This window comes from Oncorhynchus gorbuscha, linkage group LG11 (assembly GCF_021184085.1).
Source record: "Oncorhynchus gorbuscha isolate QuinsamMale2020 ecotype Even-year linkage group LG11, OgorEven_v1.0, whole genome shotgun sequence".
Taxonomy (NCBI): Eukaryota; Metazoa; Chordata; class Actinopteri; order Salmoniformes; family Salmonidae; genus Oncorhynchus; species Oncorhynchus gorbuscha.
Genome location: NC_060183.1, coordinates 16,486,233 through 16,509,391, shown reverse-complemented (window position 1 = coordinate 16,509,391; position 23,159 = coordinate 16,486,233). Strand labels below are relative to the sequence as shown.

The following is a 23,159-nucleotide window of genomic DNA, read 5'->3' as shown; positions in this document are numbered from 1 at the left end:
TGTGGCAGTCAGGAAAAACTGTTGCCCATTTGGGAATAATCATCTTTGATTTATTTACATAATTCATAACTTTTGGTCTGATACAGTATCACAGAGGTACTTTTGAATTCATTTAAAATATATGTACAATTGTTTTTAGTACTCAGTATGAAAACTATACAATTGAGAGCATAAGAAACAATATACAATCAGATATGAAACATGTACTGTAGAAACGAACTACAGTATTGATAATAAAACATCTTGGACCTCAACATAAGTGTTTGGTCAAATGTAAAGTAACAATAGATGTGAGCAACATCACAAACAAGACCAAGTTTTAAAAAGTGAATTATGTTTCATGAATAGGTACTTTGAAAAGGTGTCCCATTGCTGTTTTATTCACAATATAATAGCTTCACTGTGGACTCATCCAGCAAAACACTGAAACCTCACGTGGCACAACAGCCCTTGATCATAACTCAGTTTCTTTTATATAAGAGTCATTGGATGAAGGCGTCTTCTGTACGGGGGTGTACGAGCCGCGACGCTCGTTCTGAACATTAACACGCGTCGCTTACCGTACGATTTCGGAAGCATAACCTTTCACACCTGGACACTGCTCTTGCTAGTATAACTGTTCTTTATTTAGCTAGCTTTACGCATCGGCCTCAATGCCTTCATAAAGCTAGCTTAATAAAGAGAAGTGATAGTAGCAAGAGCAGTGTGCAGGTTTCTTTTTTCCCCGCATCGTATTCAACTGCTGCACCTGCAACAAAGATAGCTCATATGTTCGAGTGCCTTTTAAATGAAAAAACAAAACAAAAAAGGTCAAATGTAAAGGGCTGGGGTTCCCATACGGACATATTTCCATGTTACAGCGACTGTTTACGGAAAACAGACGGAAGACAGTGGACTATCTGTGCAAATTTGTGATCTCCGTATCCGAACACCTGTGTGTAAACGGAACGTGTTGTCACTGAAAAATACTGTCGACTGCAACTGTGTTAAAACCCGTGTGTATTTTGCAGTTGTGAAATTATTTAGATGTGATATGAAAGTAGAGGGATCTATGTTTCTAGAACCGTGACGCAATTGAGAATCGAATCACGTTTAGATGGGAGTATTTGGCAGTTTTGTCTTTCAGAGCCAATTCGCCCTTTAAACAGAGCATGCAAGGACTAAGGAGTAACGGTAGGCTCCTTTAGTCCAATACTGGGCTAGTGCCACATGTCACACATTTTCTCTATTCGTTTCGGAAACAATTGCTCACTGCTCACTGTAATGAAAACCTATTACTGGTAGTTTAGTTAAACTATTCGATGTCAAGCTTCAGATACTTAAGAAACGGAAGGGCTCTGTTACTTAATTATTTCATAATTGTCCTATGTTGTAAAATTGGCTTGCTCAATTAAGTCATATAAATATATCTATGCTTGGAGGTGCACTTTCATAAAATATATATTGTAATGTTAGTGAGATAAAATCCACAGGTGTAACAAAGGGCCTCACTCAATCTAAGAAACTCCATACCTTTCTGATGGGACTAGACCGACCCAATTCATCACATCTACCTACAGTATATCATCATATATTCATGGTATACTACCATAAAAACTCTCAATTCAATCAAACTCGCAATGGTGTCTGAGGCCTCCATCTTCAAGTATGATGTCATTCTTTAAGGTCCATTTACCATTGTGACTCTAATGTGGTCAAAGGCTCTCATTTAAAGAGAGGAACGTGATCATAAAAATATTCCACGGCTGAATCAGGAACTCTTCAGTACTTGGCTGCAATTCCTGTCCACGTCCTTGTTCGCCTTTATCAACGCATTAAACACCTGGAGAGGAGAGAGAAGGAGATCAAATCTCAATATAAAACTGCAACCGATCATTCTTTTTAGTCACACACAATACATACCTGTAGGTGGTGCTGCATTTCCACAAAAAAGGCAGACTATCATATGGGTTATTTCTTATGTATTTCTTTAACTGACATACATTCACCTCTGCAGGTGCTGTAGTATATGAATTGTAGGACCCAACAAGTTTCAATCTATGACAAAGGTGGGCCGAACAGGCCACCATGAATTAACTTCGATGGGGCTGTAGTGGAGCGGGTCAAGAGTTTCAAGTTTCTTGGTGTCCACATCAACAAACTATCATGGTCCAAACACACCAAAAGTCGTGAAGAGGGCATGAAAACACCTTTCCCCCCTCAGGAGACTGAAAAGATTTGGCATGGGTCCCCAGATCCTCAAAACGTTCTACAGCTGCACCCCCGAGAGCATCCTGATCGGTTGCATCACCGTCTGGGATGGGAACTGCTCGGCATCCTGCCATCCAGGACCTATATAATAGGCGGTGTCAGAGGAAAGCCCAAAATATTGTCAGACTCCAGTCACCCAAGTCATAGACTGTTTTCTCTGTTACCGCACAGCAAGCAGTACCGGAGCGCCAAGTCTAGGACAAAAAGGCTCCTTAACAGCTTCTACCCCCAAGCCATAAGACTGCTGAACAATGAATCAAATGGCCACTAATTACATTGACCCCCTTCCATTTGTTTTGTACACTGCTGCTACTCAATGTTTATTATCTATGCATAGTCACTTCACCCCTACCTACATGTACAAATTACCTCAACTAACCTGGCCTCGGTACTGGTAACCCCTGTATATAGCCTCGTTATTGTTATGTTACTTTTATTATTTTTTACTTCAGTTTATTTGGTAAAAATGTTCTTAACTCTTCTTGAACTGATCTGTTGGTTAAGGGCTTGTATAAGTAAGCGTTTCACGGTAAGGTCTATACTTGTATTCGGCGCATGTGACAAATAAAGTTCGATTTGATTATAACCTGAATTATTTGACATTGCAGTGTCTGAGTGCCGTATCACTCCCAAACCGCTCCTGGCCACACCAGTATCACATGTGACGGGGCAGACCAGGGTCTGAACATAAATACAGGATATGTGTGAGGAATTCTGGGAACATGTCCCAGCTCACATAACAGACTTTAGAAATGGCTTTACCTTAAAAACATAATATTCTTATACATTCAGAAAGTATTCTGACCCCTTCAGTATTTCCACATTTTGTTACGTTAGAATCTTATTCTAAAATTGATTAAATAAAAAATGTTACTCAATCTACACACAACACTCCATAATAACAAAGCGAAAACCAATTTTTAGAAGGTTTTGCAAATGTATTACAAATAAAAAACAGAAATACATCATTTACATTGCTATTCAGACCCTTCGTTATGAGACTCGAAATTGAGCTCAGGTGCATCCTGTTCCCATTGATCATCCTTCAGATGTTTCTACAACTTGATTTGAGTCCACCTGTGGTAAATTCAATTGATCGGACATGATTTGGAAAGGCACACACCTGTCTATATAAGGTCCTACAGTTGACAGTGCATGTCAGAGCAAAACCAAGCCATGAGGTCGAAGGAATTGTCAGTAGAGCTCAGAGACAGGATCGTGTTGAGGCACAGATCTGAGGAAGGGTACTAAAACATTTCTGCAGCATTGAAGGTCCCCAAGAACACAGTGGCCTCCATCATTCTTTAATGGAAGAAGTTTGGAACCACCAAGACTCTTCCTAGAGCTGGCTGCCCAGCCAAACTGAGCAATAGGGGGAGAAGGGCCTTGGTCAGAGAGGTGACCAAGAACTCAATGGTCATTCTGACAGAGCTACAGAGTTCCTCTGTGGAGATGGGAGATTCTTACAGAAGGACAACCATCTCTGCAGCGCTCTACCAATCAGGCAACACGGAAGCCACTCCTCAGTAAAAGGACCATGGCAGCCCGCTTGGACTTTGGCAAAAGGTACCTAAAGACTCTCTCAGACTATGAGAAAAGAGATTCTCTGGCCTGATGAAACCAAGATTGAACTCTTTGGCCTGAATGCCAAACGGCACAGCTGGAGGAAACATGGCACCATCCCTACGGTGAAGCATGGTGGTGGCAGCATGATGTGGGGATGTTTTTCAGCGGCACAGACTGGGAGACTAGTCAAGATCGAGGGAAAGATGAACGGACCAAAGTACAGAGATCCTTGATGAAAATCTCAGACTTGGGCCAGGGTTCACCTTCCAACAGGACAACAACCCTAAGCACACAGCCAAGACAACGCAGGAGTGGCTTTGGGTCAAGTCTCTGATTGTCCTTGTGTGGCCCAGCCAGAGCCCGGACTTGAACCCAATCAAACATCTCTGGAGAGACCTGAAAATAGCTGTGCAGCGACGCTCCCCATCCAACCTGACAGAGCTTGGGAGGATCTGCAAAGAATAGGAGAAACTCCCCAAATACAGGTTTGCCAAGCTTGTAGCGTCATCCCCAAGAAGATTCGAGGCTGTAATCGCTGCCAAAAGTGCTTTAACAAAATACTGAGTAAAGGATCTGAATACTTATGTAAATGTGATATTTCATATATATATTTTTTTATACATTTGCAAAACTTTTCTAAAAACCTGTTTTTGCTTTGTCATTATGAGGTATTTTGTGTAGATTGATGAGGGGGGGGGGTTATTTAATCAATTTTAGAGTAAGGCTGTAACGGAACAAAATGTGGAAAAAGTCAAGGGGTTTGAAAACTTTCCGAATGCACTGTATGTATTGTCACTCTGTGCAAACGTCTCCATTTTCTCACTTCCCTGTCTTCTTATGTTTAGAGGAACTGACCTGGGACCATTTCTTGTTTCCGTTGATCATGGGCATGGCCACGATGCAGGCGAACAGCCTATCAGAGTCTATAACCTCTGGGAGGCGTGTCAGAAACTGGGCGCTATGGATGAAATCCATCTGTAGGAGCACATCCTCGTAGAGACGCAGGATCCCTAGACCCGTCCGGAACAGAAACTCCTCGCCGTCACGACAGAACACATCCCACACTCTACATGCCACGTCCAACGGCAACGACTTACTGTACAGAGTGAAGATCCTGTAAACAGACACAGACAGATACACACAGGCCAAAAAAATGGCAGTTAGCGGAATGGCACAGCAGCTGTGCTCTGATAACTGTGAATAATGCCCTGACCGCATGGCTGGTGTTACATGTGTGAGAAAACAGCTTGAAGGCCACACTAACAGAGAACTGCTGCATGCTTTCATATAGAGATCTATAGTTACTCACCAGTCGATGAGATAGAGATCTGGGGTGAGGTTGGAGATCTGGAAGTGGTTAAACAGTCTAGGGAGGTTCTCTTCAAAGAACACCTCGAACGCAGCAAAGTATTTCAGCATCTAGAGGAGAATAAAAAAAGGTCAGAGACAGATTCAGGGACCACTAATTCAGTACTGTTAAAGAGCTAATCGTGCATCACGTCAACATCGTCCAAAAGTATTTCAAATTTATTGTGAAGCTCAACAAAGTCACTTATAGATGATATGAACATGATGTGGGAAAAATGCTAATATCAGTCCCATGATTTGAATGGGATTGGTGCTACAAATGCTAAAACTTTAGCATGTGGAGACAATGCCTGGGAAACTAAACCAAAGCATGGATTGCTGTCATACCTTGTCCATAGACTGCGTACAGGGTAAGGAACCCAATATGTCATTTGGGTGAAGTATCCCTTTAAATTAGTTTTAGAGAGGACCGTTTTTTTTTACTGTGGCCACTGTGGAAGTAGGACTCACTAGGTCATGATCCACTCTGAAGAAGGCCAGCTGGCAGGGCTTGTTGAGCAGGTTAGCGAAGGCAATGAAGGCGTCAGCTTCCTCCAGGTTGAGGATTAACACTGCAGCTATGAAGGACATGCCCTGAACCTGAGAGAACAGAACCCCCATTTTAGTTCACAATCACCGCATGTACAGTATGGCATAAAATAAAGACTTAAGAGTGGCGTTTTGAAGTGTTACTCACATATCCCACATCAGGTCTGTAACAGGTGTAGGCCCCCAGCACGCTGTGGAGGAGATCATGATATGGCCCACCCTGTGGTGGAAGACAATCAGAGGATGAGAAATGTCATGGAGCGCACGCGCACACACACACACATACACAGTAGTGGGTAAGAGATGTACTGTACCTTCTGGAATATAAAAAGAGGTGGGAATGTGCGGGATATGTCCAGCTTGATCAGGTCCAGACTGGACTCTCTGTCTGCCAGCGATGTCCCATCTAGTATTGAAACACAAACAGATTACTAACGAGAGGAAAAACGTAATAGTTTACTCAAATAAACTGATCTCCTGCTGGTTCGACCTCTCTGTATCGTTGTCTGTGCATGATAGACAGAGTAATTCGGTAATCAATGATACATAGAGACACTGATGCCGTGCCAATATTTTGTAACCCTAAAACGATGCCAAGAGGAAGACATCCTGCAAATATTTCTGTTCAGCTCCATTAAGTCCTGTTGGATCTATCTCCTGAGGCTCTCGTTGGCAACAACACAGTCTTTCTGATGAGCTAGAGGAGAGAATGTGTCACTGTTGGCTCTCAGCACTACACCAATGGCCAGTTAGTCTGACATGATGGCAGAAACAGACATTTCGCAGAACACTGGAGTAAAAACAACTTAAAACCCTTTGCAGAAAATTCTCCAGTCTCCTCCAAGGCTGCAGATGATTCCTGAACGAGGGGGACTTGTGCAGCAATGCGGGACACCAATATGGCCGATAGATGTGAAGCAACGAGAGGAAATAGCTTTGCCTCAAAGAGGAAGAGAGGAGAATGGATGAGTCTTGGGTCTGGGGAGTTCAGTCTGACATGCGAGGAGCTTGGCTTTAATTCACAGTCTTGCCACGTGACACCCCCCCCATCTCAGACGTACCATCAGCCTCTGAACCCGTCTCACTGAAACTCCTCCACCTCTCCTTGGCTCTGGAGAGGAAGATGTCATACAGCCCTGTAGAGAAGAAAAGAGGGAAATGAAAGAAGATCTCTCGCAATGAGTCAGGCGGTGGGTCCTCCAGCTGAGACTTCTATTATGCTTTTTTGTGTAACCCACAAAGGCACTTCCTGGCAGTAAAACCAGTCGGCCTTTTCATCCAGAAATTGCTTCCACTACATACACAACAGGCTCGTAAATCTATTCGAAGCTGAAAGAGGTGAACGCGTTGCTTTGGTAGGAAACAAACAATATGGTACTACATTTCTACAAGTATAACCTTGGCTATTTTAATAAATTTCAATGTAAACTCAGCGAAAAAAGAAACGTCCCTTTCTCAGGACCCTGCCTTTCAAAGATGATTCTTATAAATCCAAATAACTTCACAGATCTTCATTGTAAAGGGTTTAAACACTGTTTCCCATGCTTGTTCAATGAACCATAAACAATTAATCAACATACACCTGTGGAACGGTCGTTAAGACACTGACAGCTTACAGACGGTCACAGTTATGAAACTTAGGACACTAAAAAGGCCTTTCTACTGATTTTGAAAAACACAAAAAGAAAGATGCCCAGGGTCTCTGCTCATTTGCGTGAACGTACCTTAGGCATGCTGCAAGGAGGCATGTGTACAGCAGATGTGGCCAGGGTAATAAATTGCAATGTCCGTACTGTGAGACGCCTAAGACAGCGCTACAGGGAGACAGGACGGACAGCTGATCGTCCTCGCGTGGCAGACCACGTGTAACAACACCTGCACAGCATTGGTACATCCAAACATCACACCTGCAGGACAGGTACAGAATGGCAACAACAACTGCCTGAGTTACACCAGGAACGCACAATCCCTCCATCAGTGCTCAGACTGTCCGCAATAGGCTGAGAGAGGCTTGATTGAGGGCTTGTAGGCCTGTTGTAAGGCAGGTCGTCACCAGACATCACCGGTAACAACGTCACCTATGGACACAAACCCACCGTCGCTGGACCAGAAAGGGATGGCAAAAAGTGCTCTTCACTGACGAGTCACGGTTTTGTCTCACCAGGGATGATGGTTGGATTCACGTTTATTGTCGAAGGAATGAGCGTTACACTGAGGCCTGTACTCTGGAGCGGGATCGATTTGGAGGTGGAGGGTCCGTCATGGTCTGGGGCGGTGTGTAACAGCATCATCGGACTGAGCTTGTTGTCATTGCAGGCAATCTCAACGCTGCAAGCTCATCCTGACATGACACTCTAGCATGACAATGCCACCAGCCATACTGCTCGTTCTGTGCGGAATTTCCTCCAAGACAGGAACTGTTCTGCCATGGCCAGCAAAGAGCACAGATCTGCTGGATCAGAGGGTGAGGGCTAGGGCCATTCCCCCCAGAAATGTCCGGGAACTTGCAGGTGCCTTGGTGGAAGAGTGGGGTAACATCTCACAGCAAGCACGGGCAAATCTGGTGCAGTCCATGAGAAGGAGATGCACTGCAGTACTTAATACAGCTGGTGGCCACACCAGATACTGATTGTTACTTTTGATTTTGACCTCCACTTTGTTCAGGGACACATTATTCCATTTCTGTTAGTCACATGTCTGTGGAACTTGTTCAGTTTATGCCTCAGCTGTTAAATCTTGTTCTGTTCATACAAATATTTAAACATGTTAAGTTTGCTGAAAATAAAAGCAGTTGACAGTGAGAGGACGTTTCTTTTTCTACTGAGTTTATGTACATGACATCCTTCACTTTGTATATCTTATTCTGAAGGCAAATCATATTTCGGCATGCCAATGGGAATAGACAATTACGATGGGAGTTCTATGAGTTATGACTATTGAAACACCATACATACCTGGGGTGATGTTGAGCTCATTGCCGATGGCTAGGCTCCAGACCTTTCCTCTGACGTTGGGGGCAAGCCCTGCCACCAGAGCTCTCTCACCCGCCGAGTGTTACGCCTACAGGGGGACACAAACTGACTGGCATGGGCCTACTGAACAACAGAGCCCTGACCTATGCCCACTGACTTACTGGTTCACTGCATGACTGACTGGCTCATTGCATGACTGACTGGCTCACTGACTCACTGATTGGCTCATTGACTGGCTCATTGACTCACTGACTGGCTCACTGCATGACTGACTAGTTCACTGCATGACTGACTGGTTCACTGCATGACTGACTGGTTCACTGCATGACTGACTGGTTCACTGCCTGACCGACTGGTTCACTGCCTGACCGACTGGTTCACTGCCTGACTGATTTACTGACTGACTGGCTCACCGACTGACTGATTTATTTATTGACTGGTTCACCGAATGACTGATTTACTGACTGACTGATTTACAGTCAGACTCACTGACTGACTGGTTCACTGACTGACTTATTCATTTACTGACTGACTCACTCACTGACTGACTGGTTCACTGACTGACTGGTTCACTGACTGACTGGTTCACTGACTGACTGGTTCATTGACTGTTCATTACAGACTGACTCACTGACTGACTTGTTCACTGACTGACTGACTGGTTCAGTGACTGTCTGGCTGGCTGACTGGCAAAATAACTGACTGACTGAGTAACTGACTGAATATTGTACTGACAGACGGACTGCCTGACTGACTGGATAGTGTGCATAGCTGCTCCGTGCCAGTGGAGAGTTGTTTCTCAGGAAGTGGCTCACATGTTGTCCCAGTTGGGCAGAATGTCGTGGTTCCAGACCACCATGGCGTTGGCGATGCTGTCCTCCTGCTTAAACCTCTCCTTCATCTCTTTCCTCTTCCTCTGGGCCTCCTTTAACTCTGTGGGGATTGGGACACAAATTATTTGGTTAGACTTTACAACAACTTCAATGAATAAATGTTAACAGATGCTTATAAATGCTTTATAATAATTTGCATAAAGCTTTACAATTGTTAAAGTACATGTAAAGTTACAAAAGTATTTGCAACAGCTACAACAGACAGACTGAGCTAAGTGCCACCTGGAGATCAGTCGACAGGCCAGATGCTGCTGACCTCAATTACACAGCTATTACACAGCTCTGAGGAGACAGACAGTGCAGTACCAGTACCAGCAACAATACCAGTAACAGTACAAGTACCAGTACCTCTCTTCTTGGCCTCGGCCACCATCTCGTCATACTCCTGACGGTGACGCTGGGCCTCCTCCACAGGCTTAGCAGGAAGGTTCCTGCAGAGAGACAAGAGGAGATGGGACACAGTATCAGCCGGTTTCACCATAATCCGTGCAGATCACAGCAAATGAGGACACAAAATGGCTAGTTTAACACATTGAGGACTTAAGAGAAAGTAAGACCTACAAATGAGAGAGACTTTGCCTTGCAGACAGTGTGTTTGTCATGGTTCAGGCGACATGCTCATATTTCATATACTGTATCTATTCTTAATGAGGGCCGGAGGTCTTGGATCAGAAAGCTGAGGAGAAACACAACACGGCTCGTCTCTGGACGCTGCGTTTCTTACGGTGTAGACACCACACCCTGGCCTGAGCCTAGTTGAAAACAATGGAATGTGTGTAAGTAATATGGCTGCAGGTCTGGGAGGTTAGGCCTTTCCCCTTATATTTTTGAAATTTATTTTACCTTTATTTAATTAGGCAAGTCAGTTGAGAACAAATTCTTATTTTCAATGACGGCCTAGGAACAGTGGGTTAACTGCCTGTTCAGGGGCAGAACGACAGATTTGTACCTTGTCAGCTCGGGGGTTTGAACTCGCAACCTTCCAGTTACTAGTCCAACACTCTAACCACTAGGCTACCCTGCCGCCCCAGGGCAGGAACAGGGGGGGGGGGCAGAATAAACTCAAAAAGAAAAGAGGAACCAACAGAGAAAGAGAAAGAGAAAAGGAGAGATAGTGGGGACTTACGAAGGCCTGTCCTCTAGTATAAGAGAGATAGTGGGGACTTACGAAGGCCTGTCCTCTAGTATGAGAGAGATAGTGGGGACTTACGAAGGCCTGTCCTGTCCTCCTGTCCTCTAGTATAAGAGAGATAGTGGGGACCTGTCCTCTAGTATAAGAGAGATAGTGGGGACGTACGAAGGCCTGTCCTCTAGTATAAGAGAGATAGTGGGGACTTACGAAGGCCTGTCCTCTAGTATAAGGCCTGTCCTCTAGTATAAGAGAGATAGTGGGGACTTACTGTCCTCTAGTATAAGAGAGATAGTGGGGGACGTAGGCCTGTCCTCTAGTATAAGAGAGATAGTGGGGACGTACGAAGGCCTGTCCTCTAGTATAAGAGAGATAGTGGGGACTTACGAAGGCCTGTCCTCTAGTATAAGAGAGATAGTGGGGACGTACGAAGGCCTGTCCTCTAGTATAAGAGAGATAGTGGGGACTTACGAAGGCCTGTCCTCTAGTATAAGAGAGATAGTGGGGACCTGTCCTCTAGTATAAGAGAGATAGGGGACTTACGAGTATAAGAGAGATAGTGGGGACCTGTCCTCTAGTATAAGAGAGATAGTGGGGACTTACGAAGGCCTGTCCTCTAGTATAAGAGAGATAGTGGGGACTGTCCTCTAGTATAAGAGAGATAGTGGGACGAAGGCCTGTCCTCTAGTATAAGAGAGATAGTGGGGACTATGTCCTCTAGTATAAGAGAGATAGTGGGGACTTACGAAGGCCTGTCCTCTAGTATAAGAGAGATAGTGGGGACTTACGAAGGCCTGTCCTCTAGTATAAGAGAGATAGTGGGGACTTACGAAGGCCTGTCCTCTAGTATAAGAGAGATAGTGGGGACTTACGAAGGCCTGTCCTCTAGTATAAGAGAGAGATAGTGGGGACTTACGAAGGCCTGTCCTCTAGTATGAGAGAGATAGTGGGGACTTACGAAGGCCTGTCCTCTAGTATGAGAGAGATAGTGGGGACTTACGAAGGCCTGTCCTCTAGTATGAGAGCTGTGGTGGACAGTGGTTCAAAGACCAGGTTCTTCTTCCGGCCTGTTGAGGCTGAGTAGGAGACGTTCCCCCAGATCCAGCCTTGCCCGCCCTGGCCTCGTACTCCTACAGATACATCAAAACCAGGTTCTTCTTCCGGCCATGTTGAGGCTGATCTCCCCAGATAGAAACATCAAAAACCTAAATCTCCATAGAAACTTGAAAACACAGCCCCAGTATATGCATTTCAACTAGTCCAACTAGACGTATGGGTTTACATTTGAAAGGAAGGAAAGATAGAGTGGGGTTAGCCACGAGGGGCGACAGGAACAGCTGACAGGATGATGGAGATCACAAAGCCCATACAGGCAGATAGAGAGAGAGAGAGCGAGACAGGGAGAGAGACAGAGAGAGAGAGACAGACAGAGAGCGAGAGAGAGAGAGAGAGAGAAAGAGTGAGCGACAGAGAGAGAGAGTGAGTGACAGAGAGAGAGAGTGAGTGACAGAGAGAGAGAGTGAGTGACAGAGAGAGAGAGTGAGTGACAGAGAGAGAGAGTGAGTGACAGAGAGAGAGTGAGTGACAGAGAGAGAGTGAGTGACAGAGAGAGAGAGAGAGAAAGAGAGAGAGAGAGAAAGAGAGACAGAGCGACAGAGAGAGAGAGAGAAAGAGAGAGAGAGAAAAAACAAATGGGGGGACTGAGGAGTATGATGGTTGTTGATGACTGGAGAGAGATCTTATGAGTCATTTCTAGAGGGGTCAATAAATACCTAGCCATGCTTAATGAATCAGAGCCTGTTGAAGGAATGACTTTATGTTCAGTTCGCTCTACATGACGCCACTGATATCCTATGGGTTTGTTTCGTGCGAGTTGATACATTGAGTATCTTAGACTTAGTGACCATATATCCCTCACCTCCACTACACAATAAAAAGTCTCACCTTTGGCCTTTCACGATGTATGAAACTGCTTCTGTATGGATGGCAATGGCTACATTGTCTTGTGTTGTGGCTGTGGCTCCTTCCAGGCATTTATTGGTATAGTTTGGGGAACTGAGTGGCGCACCGGTCTAAGGACCTGCATCGCAGTGCTAGAGGCATCACTACAGACCCGGGTTTGATCCCGGGCTGTTTCACAACCGGCCGTGATCGGGAGTTTGGCCCAGCGTCGTCCGGGTTAGGGGAGGGTTTGTCCGGGGTAGGCCGTGATTGTAAATCAGAATTTGTTCTTAACTGACTTGCCAAGTTAAATGAAGGTTACATAAAATAAATAAATGACATCGGCGCTATCAGAGGAAATGGCTGGTAGGGACGGGGGAGGGGAGTGCCATCTAAGGAGAGTGAGATTTACCAACACCAGTGAAGAAGAACAGCCCCCCCCATAGTAAAAATTGAGAAATAGTCACAGCTCTTTCTCCAAATGTATTGCTGCTGTCCCATAGTACAAAGAAAAGTCAGAGATGATCTGTGTATAACCAACACCCATGCATTTCTATTCACAAATGGTATAGCAGAGAAGCAGATAGAGCTCTGGCACCAATTGTAATGTCAAAGTGTAAATACAATCACATAATCAACTGTGTATTCATAATCTTGTCACGCCTTGGTCATTGTATCTTGTGTTTTTGTTATATGTTTGGGTAGGCCAGGGTGTGACATGGGTTTATATGTTGTATTTCGTATTAGGGTTTGTATTAATTGGGAGTGTGTATTAGTAGGGGTGTGTCTAGTTAGGCTTGGCTGCCTGAGGTGATTCCTAATTGGAGTCAGCTGATTCTAGTTGTCTCGGATTGGGAACCGTATTTAGGCAGCCTGAGTGCGCGTTGTATTTCGTGGGCGATTGTACCTGTCTTAGTGTTAGTCACCAGATAGGCTGTATTTTGTTTCACTTGTTTGTTGTTTTTGTATTTTCAATTATTTCATGTACCGCTTTATCTTTATTAAAGGTCATGAGTAACCTACACGCTGCATTTCGGTCTGCCTTTCTACAAACAACAGACGAAGTTCATTACAGAATCACCCACCACGATTCACAGACCGAGCAGCGTGTGAACTGGCAGGAGCTAAAGGAGGACGATATGGACGGCAGAAGCAGGGATTATACGACGTGGGAAGAAATCGACAGGTGGGCAGCCGACCCAGTGCACGTGCAGGAGCCCGCCTGGGATTCCCTACAGCAATGCAAAGAGGGCTATACACGGATGGAATCGAAAAGGAAAGCATTGCTATACAGAGCGAAAACTGAAGGTAACAGGGGAAAGCGCAGAGAGAGAGTGGCTGAGTCAGGAAACAGACCTGAGCCTACTCTCCCTGTTAATCGTGAAGAGCAGTTGCAATAGGAGAGAATGCATCATTTGGAGATTTGGACATGGGAGGAGGAATTAGACGGTCAAGGACCCTGGGAGCAGCCGGGAGAATATCGCCGTCCCAAGGAGGAAATAGAGGCAGCTAAAGCGGAGAGGCGTATGTATGAGGAGGCAGCACGGCGACGCGGTTGGAAACCGGAAAAACAGCCCAAAAGAATTATTGGGGGGGAGCTAGAAGGGAGAATAGTTATGCCAGGTAGGAAACCTGCGCATACTCCCTGTGCTCACCGTTGGGCTAGAGAGACCGGGCAGGCACCGTGTTATGCTATGGAGCGCACGGTGTTTCCAGTGCGGGTGCAGAGCCAGCTGCGACTCATACCAGCCCTTCCTATTGGCCGGGCTAGAGTGGGCATCGAGCCAGGTAAGCATGGGCAGGCTCGGTGCTCAAGAGCTCCAGTGCGCCTGCACGGTCCGGTCTATCCAGAGCCACCTCTACACACCAGTCCTCCGGTAGCAGCTCCCCGCACCAAGCTTCCTGTGCGTGTCCTCGCGCCAGTACCACCAGTTCCAGCACCACGCACCAGGCCTCCAGTGCGCCTCGCCTGTTCAGCGCAGCCAGTGCTTTTCTCCCCTCCTGCGCTGCCGGAGTCTCCCGCCTGTTCAGCTCAGCCAGAGCTTTTCTCCTCTCCTGCGCTGCCGGAGTCTCCTGTCTGTCCAGCGCCATCAGTGCTCCCAGTCGGCCCAGCGCGTCCAGTGCGCCTCGCCTGTTCAGCGCAGCCAGAGCCTTTCTCCTCTCCTGCGCTGCCGGAGTCTCCCGTCTGCCCAGCGCCGCCAGTCGGCCCAGCGTCACCAGTCTGCCAGGATCCGCCAGAAGTGCCAGTCTACCAAAATCTTCTAGATCGGCCAGACAACCTTAATCATCCAGGTCCACCAGCCAGCCAGGATTTACCGGAGCCTACTACCTGCCTGAGCTTCCTCTCAGTACTGAGCTTCCTCTCAGTATTAGGCTCCCTCTCTGTACCGGGCTCCCTTTCAGTACCGAGCTTCCTCTCAGTACCGAGCCTCCTCTCAGTACCGGGCTTCCCCTCAGTACCGGGCTTCCCCTCAGTACCGGGCTTCCCCTCAGTACCGGGCTGCTTCGGTCCCGGGCTGCCCCGCTGTCCCGAGTTGCCCCGCTGTCCCGAGTTGCCCCGCTGTCCCGAGCTGCCCCGCTGTCCCGAGCTGCCCCTCTGTCCCGAGCTGCCCCTCTGTCCCGAGCTGCCCCTCTGTCCCGAGCTGCCCCTCTGTCCCGAGCTGCCCCTCGGTCCCGAGCTGCCCCTCGGTCCCGAGCTGCACCTCAGTTATGTGGGGAACAGGGTGAGGACTATTAGGCCATGGTCGGCGGAGAAGGTGGATTATCCTAGGACGCGAAGGGGAGGAACTAGGACATTTATGGAGTGGGGTCCACGTCCCGAGCCAGAACCGCCACCATGGACAGACGCCCACCCGGACCCTCCCTATGCTCTTGAGGTGCGTCCCGGAGTCCGCACCTTAGGGGGGGGTTCTGTCACGCCTTGGTCATTGTATCTTGTGTTTTTGTTATATGTTTGGGTAGGCCAGGGTGTGACATGGGTTTATATGTTGTATTTCGTATTAGGGTTTGTATTAATTGGGAGTGTGTATTAGTAGGGGTGTGTCTAGTTAGGCTTGGCTGCCTGAGGTGATTCCTAATTGGAGTCAGCTGATTCTAGTTGTCTCGGATTGGGAACCGTATTTAGGCAGCCTGAGTGCGCGTTGTATTTCATGGGCGATTGTACCTGTCTTAGTGTTAGTCACCAGATAGGCTGTATTTTGTTTCACTTGTTTGTTGTTTTTGTATTTTCAATTATTTCATGTACCGCTTTATCTTTATTAAAGGTCATGAGTAACCTACACGCTGCATTTCGGTCTGCCTTTCTACAAACAACAGACGAAGTTCATTACAAATCTCAAGTCAAATACACTCGTAAACCAAAAACCCTTACATTCCCAGATAAGGAATAAAAGGAATACAATCCATATGGAATAGATCTATTGCACTAGAGAAACATGTGGTCGCATGTACTGTATGTTAGGACAACTGGAACTAAAACCTAGTCATACTTTGGATTCCAACATTTTGAGCCACAGAGACTAAGCTGCTGGAGCTATGGCAAGAGTCTCAGAGACCTTGGTATTGTTGAAGAACCTGCGATTAATTGTTATTTGTATTTTTTCTAACATGCATTTATTTCCCTTCCCCTGTCAAAGTGCTACGGGTTGGCATGGGCATGAGTTGGATGTGCAATGGAAATGGTTGCTTGGCAACCCCATGCAGATAGGAGAGTGAGAAGATGACTGAAAGGGAAACTTGAGAAAGTCCATACCCCTTCACTTAAGAGATTGGGTGCAGACACAGACGTGAGACCACCTGGAACACTCTCCTGATGAAAGAAAAACAGAGTTTGCACTCAAGAGTTAAATAGCTCAATCCCTCCAAAAAAACAACTCCAAACTGTCTTTCAAACTAAACAATTATGTCAAGTACATCTGTACACTTCCAATCCACATAAGCATCTTTGCCCTTCGGATAGAGTTAAGAAGATAGTCAACTTTATTTAAAAAGGGCCTCTGTTGGAGATCCAACTCAGTCCCTCCCTCCCCTTGCACGTAGGATAACTGCATGAATAAACGTCCCATCATCTGAGTTTCTGTACGGCACATTTGTGTAACACATTACGGATGAACCCTGGGGCGGCAGGTGGCCTAGTGGTTAGAGCGTTGGACTAGTAGAGCGTTGGACTCTGTCATTCTGCCCCTGAACAAGGCAGCTAACCCACTGTTCCTAGGCCGTCATTGAAAATAAGAATTTGTTCTCAACTGACTTGCCTAGTTAAATAAAGGTCAAATAAAAAAAACACTTACACTCTTAGAAAAAAAGGTGCTATATAGAACCTAAAATGGTTATTCGGCTGTCCCCATTGAAGAACCACTTTTGGTTCCAGGTAGAACCCTTTTTGGTTCCATGTTGAACCCTTTTCTATAGAGGGTTCTACATGAAACCCAAAATAATTCTATGTGGAACCAAAAATAGTTTTTGGAGTCCCCTAATCCCTGCTCTAACCCACGTAGCTCACTGTAGATGAGATCACTCTTGTCTAGTCATAATCTCAGTAGTGAGGCAGATACATGCTCTCATCCCCGTCTGCAGCTGTAGAGTACTAGAGTTAAGTGCACTACTAATCCAGTGAAGGGACAAATGTAATTGGCTTTAGTGTCTGTTTCCATCCAGGCATAAAAACATGTATTATTGCCTCCGACAAGTGTGGAGACAGATCAGTAGCTGCAGGGTAGAGTGGGTGAGGTAGAGCGGGAGACAGGGAGTGAGGGAGAGAGTGGGAGAGGAAGAACAGAGCTAGGGACTAAGGGCAGGAGACAAGCCTCATGGCTGAGGCTAGGAGATGGGCATAATTCAAGCCCAGCCGAGGCTCAACACAGCAGGCAAGAGGCATCCACCTTGAGTAAGACCAGCTCCTTAGTTACCCAGCCAGGTAGCCAGGCACAGAGCCAGCTGGAGCATACATCCTCAACAGCTGTAGTGGGCTGCCAGCCTCCAACATGGAGGACCTGAACCCTACCACACCCTACTCGCTCTTGCCAAGTGTTGGGAAGGAGTAGGCCAAGTACAGACTGACTACAGCCTTTGCAACACTTATCTATAAGCTGTGATGTCATCATTACAAGATGTTCTATTACAGGATACACAGAAGGATAGATATAAAGAATTGACTTGAGCTGTGAGTTGCTATCAGTTTGCTACCTGGTCTGACTGGTATAGTTATTGTGAGAATAGGGCCTAGGGAGTGATTGCTATGCAGTGGCATGACATATTGCACAAGGCTGTGAATAAACTAATGATTAATGTGATACAATATAAAACAAAGGCCTGTAAATGCAATGTATCATTGGTGAAGGAGTTGAACAGAAGGGGTGTAAATGACTTGATTTAAATGAAATAACGGTAGTTCTGGATTTTCTTTCAAGCTTTAAGCTACGTATGTTAACAAAGTGAGGTTAATGTATGTATGTAATGCTGACATAACCTAGATGAATAGGGATTAAGTCCTGACTAGCACGTAGGGGACATTATCTGGGCTAAATATTGAGCTCTTTGCATTCAACTAGACTTGCTGGCTTCACTCCAGGGAGGGTCAGATAGCGTTCTCTCCCATACACAATACTGTACAGGAAGTTAGATGGTCAGTTAATAGGTTAGTGAATAACTACTGTAGACTTAAGAGCACAGTGACATCAGAGCAAGCATTCAAAAAGCTTCTCAGAGCGCAACACTTGACTCAAAAACGTAAGAGTTTCTCCATTTAAATGAGTATACAAAATTCAAACAGAATGTTATGTATATGGGGCATAAAACCAGCTCAGCTCTGCAGATTTTGCTACGAAGAGAGAGAATAATTTGATCACTTATTTGGTATAGCCTCTATGTAGCTTGTTTCTGGCCACAGGTTCAGGAATGGCTGAAAAATCACAACATTTATCTAAAATAAACACTACAAATAGTAGTGTTGGGAGATATGAAAAACCACAGTCAATCAATCAACAATATAATAATACTTTTAGTAAAATATTGATCTTGAACTTACAATCTGTAGATACTATGCGATTAGACAGGTTCAGAACCTATGTGACACATCACAGCACAGTTGAAATATATATGGCACATGGAAATCATAACAGGGAAATTTACGTAGATAGGTGGAATGGACTGAAAGTAGCTGAGGGGTGGGTTTAAAAGCTAGATCAGCACTCCAACGATGCGATTCTTGATGTATACGGACCCAGGTCCTCCACGTCAATGAAATTGTAGTTATAATGGTTTAAAAGACAAAACTGATCCTAGATCAGCACTCCTGATCTGACAAGAAGAATAGAGGACCAGGGTACCAACCTGCTGTATGGTCCTGGAGTCCTTGGGAGGGCTCTCTCTGGCAGCAACCTTTCCAAACAGCTTCCACCCAGGTACATTCTGGGATGGACTCTTTGGCTCTATATGCTTCTTGGAAAATAAACCCCTGAACAGACAGAAAAACCAGGACAATGTGTGGGTAATTATTAATGACACACTTTCATTTATTCCTCCGGTCAGCAAAACAGTTTTGATGAGTAGACATACTGAGAAAACAGGGAAATTAAGGTTTCTCTGAGTCTCTGAATCATTTCCCTGATCTGACATACAGTCAGGTCCAAAATGATTGGCACCCTTGATAAAGATAAGCAAAAAAGACTATCAAACAAATAATAGAAATACTGAGCTATATTGTATATGCTCAGGGAAAGGGATTTTGATTAACAAGTAATACAAATTTTAAAAAATGTAAAGATTGGGTTAGAAAATTATTGCCACCCCTATTTTCAATAGATCACCTTGTGAGGATAAGAGTATTTAAAAAAAAAGTTTTATGAGATTGAAGAAACACATTGTGAGGGAACTTAAGACCATTTCTCCATACAGAATATTTTCAGATCTTTGGTCCTTCATCTGCACTTATGGACTGCCCTCTAAAAACATTTTAGAAAAAGTGTAGTTATCCTTGCAAAGGAAGGTATTGAAGAGAATAGAAAACAGGGGTGCCAATCATTTTGACCCCAATCTTTTTTATTAAAAAATATATATATTATTTGTTAAACAAAATATCTTTCTCTGAGCAATACATATATACAGTACCAGTCAGATGTTGACACACCTACTCATTCAAGGAGTTTTCTTTATTTGGACTATTTTCTACATTGTAGAATAGTGAAGACATAAAAACTATGAAATAACACATATGGAATCATGTAGTAACCAAAAAGTGTTAAGCAAATCAAAATATATTTTTAGATTTTAGATTATTCAAAGTAGCCACTCTTTGCCTCGATTACGGCTTTGTACACTCTCAACCAGCTTCATGAGGTAGTCACCTGGAATGCAGTTATTTTTTTGCAGATAATATAGCTCAGTATTTTGATTATATATTATATACAGTATGTTTTGCTCATCTTTCTCAAGGGTGCCAATAATTCATACTAATAAGTCAAAGTGATATGGTCCGTTCAGCTGAGTGAGTGATTTGCTGGCACTCTTATTTCATCAATTGAATGAATTTCACCTGATCCTATGTGGGATTATAAACCTAGGGGTTAACGCTTCACATTAAGGTGTAATCAAAAGTGTTTATGAAGGAGTTATACGTAGTTTATAAACTGTTCATTATTTTATTATATATACCAAAATGTATTTATTACATATTTATAAACAATCCATGAATTAATAATTATCTGTTTCTAAATTGTTTACACCTTAAAGCAGGGCTCTCCAACCCTGTTCCTGGAGAGCTAACCTACTGTAGGTTTTTCAAACTACATGCAGAGACATACAAATGGTATCCACCGGTTCATCTGACTCTTGGGAAGTAGATAAAGGGCTTCATTGCCAAAATCCTTTAATGTAAAGAGTACGCACCTAGGGGATGTCCTTGTGGGAACACCAATATAACGGTATTCACTGCAGCTGGCTCCATTTCCGCCAGGTGGGCCTCTGCCTGCGCTAAATGTTGACTGAGACCTAGTTCTAGTTCTGGCTTTGTTCATTATGTCCTGGTGTGCTGTTACAATGTCAGGACACATCTCTGTTAGGAGAGCATGGTTAACAGAAGTGACTGCTGTTGTAACGGGTGTATATTGCAGCAATAATGTCGCTATACACAGTGTAAATGCAAATATGACGTGAAGAGAGGTAAGCAGACTTTAAAAGTTTGTGCCGTTCTTGTCCTTGTAAGAAATCCTCTCGGCAACCTGCAAATAACCTCAGACCACAAAGAAAAAAACTAATTTACCTGCCGAAATACTCAGCGATGCCAGGTCTTTTTGACTGTAAGGCCAGTTCAGAGGAGTCCACACTCAGTCCTATATGTCCTGGGGCGGACTGACGTCTGCTGGACTCATAGGTGTTCCTGGAGCTCAGACTGACGTCCATGAACCTGAGGTCACTGTAGCCTTGGGCCCCCAGCTCCACGAAGGTCTCCCCATCCTCATCCTCATCCTCGTCCCCTGGGCTGAGAATGCTGGACGGGTCATAGTTCAGACTGGTGGTCTTGTGGGACTGAGGATGGAGTCTGGAGGATGGATCTCCTCCTGGGTGACCAGATGTTGATGGTTCTGCTCCCTGCTTGGTGTCTGGTTTGACACTGCAGGGGTCTTTCCTTGGTGCTGGGCTTGATGGTAAACCCTGAGAGGTGAGACTGGAAGTAGCCCCATCAGATAGCTCTCCTGCCACGTTAACTTGTTTTCTAGGCTGGGCCCCGGCTCCATCAGGTTCCTCTCTGATATTGCAGGATTCGTGATGGCCCTCCCTTGCACTCACTGTAGACATGGGGAGTTTTTCACATTGTGGGTTAGAGATAGAGGTTGCAGCTCCATCAGAAAGAATTGTTCCAGCTGTCTCTGTGTGTAACTTTGCGCTGTTGTATCCAATCAATAATCCACCGTTTGCCATTTTGTCCTCCTTGTCAGGGGTCGTACTTCGGTTAATATGTGGTCTAATAACAGCATCACTGCGAAGAGGACTCTGTATAACACACACTGTGTCTCCAATCGAGAACCCCGCCGGACCAGTCCGGGAGGCTGCTGTGCACCTCTGTCCAAGCTGTCCATTCCAGGAGTGTGCCAATGACTGCAGTGCCTCAGCTGCTGCCACACTGGCATCTAGTCTTTCTGCAGAGCAATCATTGTTCTTCTGAGTCAGTGAGGTCCCCCAGAGACCACTTCTGTCCATTTCCTCTCGATTCACTGCAGTGATAGTAGCGCAGCTCCCTGCCTTGGAGGCAACCACTATTGACCCAGTAAACCCGTTTGTAGCAGAGTCGCTACCTGGCTCAGGAATGACACAATTGCTTACAGTGCCACCAGATGGGCTGTCAGTAACTAAATCGAGCATTATCGTACTCCCGACACGTACACACGCTACTGTGGAACGGGAAATATCCTCTCCTGCTTCACGGGCTGCGTCTGCTGTCAGTCCAACACGTCTCATCCCTGTTGACATGTTTAGAGAGAGGACCTGCGGCGTCGGCGATATCGTCAGACAGTGGCTGGTTGAGAGATGTGCTGCTGGTCCACTTTTCGTTCACAGACAAAGCCGGTGGAAAAATGCCATTCTCTACCTTTTCCATGTCATTCACATTCCCCACACCACCGCTCCACAACAAAAACGCTGTGGCGGCTGCATAAGCTATAATTGCTCGGTCCCGGTTGTTCCCTGTAGGCTATGCCTATCATGATCTCAGCGTATCCCTAATTACATGATGATGACGCTAACAAATTACGGTTTCTATTTCGAGAGATAGCGGCAGGAAAAGAGAGAATGTCAATCGTATGGTCGTGTGTAATTTCTGTTAGAAAAACCGGCAGCCGCCCCCACTTGGACGGCGAATTTGAGCAGGAGCCATTTTGAGATTCCAATGACGTAGGGGGGAGAGCAAATCCCCCAGCACGCAGACGGAAAATCTGGGATGGGGTGACATCTGGTGTCCGTGCGGTGCTATAACACGCATGGCTTATCCGAAACACGTTTTTTAAACAGCACAATGCGCAGGTATTCAGGATTTGTTCGTTGTTGGTTTTAAGATGTAGTATCCCGTTGGTCTCTTGTAAAGGGACTCACAACAATGGTGGCAGGCCAAGACCTGGAAAGAGTTGATCACACAATGGAGTAGTTTAATTTGTTTCACTTCATAGCCTACAAAGGTTACCTATAGTGCCCAGTTTAGTTTCAGTACCATAGACAGCGCCAATGAAATAACGTTTTATTTAGCTGCTTAGAGGCATCTAAATAACAGGCTATTCCATAGGCTACTGAAAGTGCAAATTATGTCCGCATTCATTCAATAGCTAAATGATTGATTATATATTTTCTTTAAATGTTCTATAATCAATATATAAATATATTGCATAGATGTTTTTCTTGTCCGATTTCCGAATTTCTCTGAAATTGCCTAGATGTCAAACTCATCATCATTAACTGCATTTTCTACGGTTGATGGTATTACCCCTGATCAGAAAACATTCACATGTTTTCGTCATATCTCATTGT

General features: G+C 45.2%; 1 pseudogene; it reads right to left on the bottom strand.

Annotated features, from left to right (window-relative positions):
- Positions 1 to 28: 28 nt before the first annotated feature.
- LOC124048180 lies at positions 29 to 22,513 on the bottom strand (annotated as a pseudogene).
- Positions 22,514 to 23,159: the final 646 nt, after the last annotated feature.